A 3998-nucleotide genomic window follows, 5' to 3' on the forward strand; every position below is an offset into this window, starting at 1 on the left:
CTTTTAGTTCTCTGTTGCATCACACCTGTAAAATGGGCTCTTGTGCTCTACATAACCAAAATCTATTTAAAGTTATGGGTCAGGTGAACTCCATGATATACTTTGGTGTTCTAGACACCCTGGTCCATAATAGATGATGCAGTAGAGTTGAGAATGCAGCACAGTCACAACAAAATCATCGAAAGCAGAAGTCTCCAGACTGAGAGGTGTTTGTGATGGCCAACAGATCAGATGATAAACAGTATGGGATTGCGAACAGAGAGTGAGACAATTAGAGAGAGTTTGGTATGTATTCGGAAATCCCTGATAAGGATCAGCCAACGTTATTGCATAGACGAATCAGCACACAAAATGTCCTACTTGGTGGATATATCCAAGGCTAGATTTGAGTTCTGAAGAATACTTAGTGGATAAAGAGACCAGAGTGGACTCACTTGCAGCAGAAAAGGCATGTTGAAAATAGTTTTGGCCCTTTTGATAATGTTTTCTTGGGAGTGTAAGCAATAGACTTAAAAGCTGCATTTGTGCAGGAGAATCATCTCCAGAGGTAAGTTTATCTCAAACCTCCAAAGGAGGTGCCAGATGTAGAAGTTAAATAACTTGTCCACAGTTAGAACGATGCTTCCAGAGGTTGGTATTTTCAGTTAGATCAGTGTTATTAAAATTGGGTTTTCTCCAACTCAAGACAGATTCTGCCATGGTTTATTGGTACAGTGGTTGAAAATTCTCGTGTATTGTTAAGATGCATCTGGGCAACGTCCTATGGAAATGAAATGAAAATGAAAATTGCTTATTGTCACGAGTAGGCTTCAAATGAAGTTACTGTGAAAAGCCCCTAGTCGCCAGATTCCGGCGCCTGTCCGGGGAGGCTGGTACGGGAATCAAACCGTGCTGCTGGCCTGCTTGGTCTGCTTTAAAAGCCAGCAATTTAGCCCAGTGAGCTAAACCAGCCCCTGAGGTGGTACGAGTGAGTTTCAAACTATGCTGCTGACAAAGTTGGAACAGAGTTCATAGAATTTATTTATAGATCATAGAATTTACAGTGCATAAGGAGGCCATTCGGCCCATTGAGTAGGCACCGGCTCTTGGAAAGAGCACCCTACCCAAGATGAACACCTCCCCCTATCCCAATAACCCAGTAACCCCACCCAACACTAAGGGCAATTTTGGACACTAAGGGCAATTTATCATGGCCAATCCACCTAACCTGCACATCTTTGGACTGTGGGAGGAAACCGGAGCACCCGGAGGAAACCTACGCACACATGGGGAGGATGTGCAGACTCCACACAGACAGTGACCCAAGCCGGAATCGAACCTGGGACCCTGGAGCTGTGAAGCCATTGTGCTATCCACAATGCTACCATGCTGCCCTGTCAAGGTAGGGAATTGGGTTTCAGTGGCCTTTAAATATATTGGGTTGGAAATGAAACAGTGTGGGTCTGATGTCACTTGATACCAACAATTTTATTTAGAAAGAGTTAACCTAATCATAGTCAATCGGGCGAGCTCCTCACAAAAATATGTAGATCCTTTCAAAGATGAAACAAACCAACTGTAAAGTCTAGTTGGACAATTGAACTGGCTGGGCACACACACAAGGCTGGATGTAAGTGTTGATGCATGTAAGTGTTGTTTCATTATAATGCACATTATAATAAAACAACAAAGGACCTGCACATCGTATGTGCGAACAAAGGGCAGCACGGTGGCCTAGTGGTTAGCGCAACCGCCTCACGGCGCTGAGGTCCCAGGTTCGATCCCGGCTCTGGGTCACTGTCTGTGTGGAGTTTGCACATTCTCCCCGTGTCTGCGCGGGTTTCACCCCCACAACCCAAAAATGTGCAGAGTAGGTGGATTGGCCATGCTAAATTGCCCCTTAATTGGAAAAAATAATTGGGTAATCTAAATTTAAAAAAAAATAAGTATGTGCGAACAAAACATTAAAAAAATTAAAGATGGTGAAATATGTGCTGAAATTTACATCTTTGGGTGACCCTAAGAGTATAAGATTGTTTGTTTTTAGTGATGACTCATGTGCAAACCTTAGTGATGGGTTTTCAAATGGCTGCTGAGGGTCTTGCACTTGTTGAGGCAGCTGACATGGCATTTTTTAATCAAAGACGTTTGGGGAAATTCTTTGAGGGAAATACTGGAAAAATGTACCAATATATTGTCAGAGGGACAACTGTTCCCTTTGGGATGATGTGCACTCCTCAAAGTGTGTAAATGGAAAAAAGATTAAGGGTCGAATTTTGAGCCTGCATTAGCCATCAGCATAAATGACGACACGGGCCTAAAATCTTGCAAGAGTCAGGAAATAAGAGTTCATCAGCAAGATGTCACTTAGGGCAGCACGGTAGCACATCAGTTAGCACAGTTGCTTCACAGCTCCAGAGTCCCAGGTTCGATTCCCTCTGGGTTACTGTCTGTGTGGAGTTGGCAATTTCTCCCCGTGTCTGTGTGGGCTTCCTCCGGGTGGTCCGGTGTCTTCCCACAATCCAAAGATGTCCATGTTAGATGGATTGGCGATGCTAAATTGCCCTTAGTGTCTAAAAAAGGTTGGATGGGGTTACTGGGTTATGGGGATAGGGTGGAGGTATGGATTTAGGTGGGATGATCTTTCCAAAGGCAGGTGCAGATTCGATGGGCCGAATGGCCTACTTTTGCACTGTAAATTCTATGATTTCCCAATTTTCCACGGCCCTCAACCGTGATGTAACGAGGTTCCTGCCCAGGAAGGTCAGGAACTAGTTTTAATAAACTAGCATCCAATTTGTGAGCTGTCCTGCCAGGACTTACACCCTCTTTAATAATAATAATCTTTATTGTCACAAGTAGGCTTACATTAACACTGCAATGAAGTTACTGTGAAAAGCCCCTCGTCGCCACATTCCGGCGCCTGTTCGGGTACACGGAGGGAAAATTCAGAATGTCTAAATTACCAAACAGCATGTCTTTCGGGACTTGTGGGAGGAAACTGGTGCGCCCGGAGAAAACCCATGCAGACACGGGGGGAATGTGCTGACTCCGCACAGACAGTGACTATGCCGCGAATCGAACTGGGACCCTGGAGCTGCAAAGCAACTGTGCTACTGTTCCACCCCTTTGAATTAGGTGAAATGCTCTTCCCTAATAATATTCCTGGCTCTTCCTTGATAAGCCAATTATGTCCATCAGCATGATTGTGCCCCTGATTGGTATCCATTAATTAACCTTTGGGAGTTGAGCCCCTCAAGCATTGAACTCTATTGAACTCCATGGTTTGCGCTCACCTCGCGAATGTTTAGCTCCCAATATAATTATAATCGCTTATTGTCACAAGTAGGCTTCAATGAAGTTACTGTGAAAAGCCCCTAGTCGCCACATTCCGGCGCCTGTTCGTGGAGGCCGGTAAAGGTTGCAGAGCTCAATAGGCAGCCCTGAAACAAGAAATGTTGTGGCAGACGACTGCATCTGTCCTAAGGGACGATGGGACCATCTGTGCCGGTTATGCAGGAGTTGCTGCCACATGGGCTGGGAGGTCACCCATTTCCTGTGTCCCTGAAGGCCACAGCCTCGTTGAATATTTATGCCAGAAGCTCATTTCAGGGTTGCACGGGGGACCTTGGCAGCATCCCCCAGTCTGCGGCACATAAGTGTAACCATCCGTGAGGGCTCACAGTTACATCAACTTTGACTAGGACATGGTGAGCCACGATGCCAGGGCCATGGGCTTCACCCGGATAGCTGGTCTGCCTAAGTTCAGGATATCATTAACTCCACACACGTGTCTCTGTGTTTCCCCATTGCGGCTTGGGGCACCCTTCATGAACCACAGGGATTCTACTTCTAAATATGCAGATCATCTGCGACAATAGAAAATGCATTATGCAGGTCTGTGCTTGTTTCCTGGGGAGCATCCATGATAGTTAAATTCGTGGATGCTCTCAGATCCCGACTTTCCTTGAGGATGAGCAGCGGCTGGAGGGATGGCTCCACAAGGATAACGAGTACCC

Source organism: Scyliorhinus canicula, chromosome 5 (assembly GCF_902713615.1).
Source record: "Scyliorhinus canicula chromosome 5, sScyCan1.1, whole genome shotgun sequence".
Lineage (NCBI taxonomy): Eukaryota > Metazoa > Chordata > Chondrichthyes > Carcharhiniformes > Scyliorhinidae > Scyliorhinus > Scyliorhinus canicula.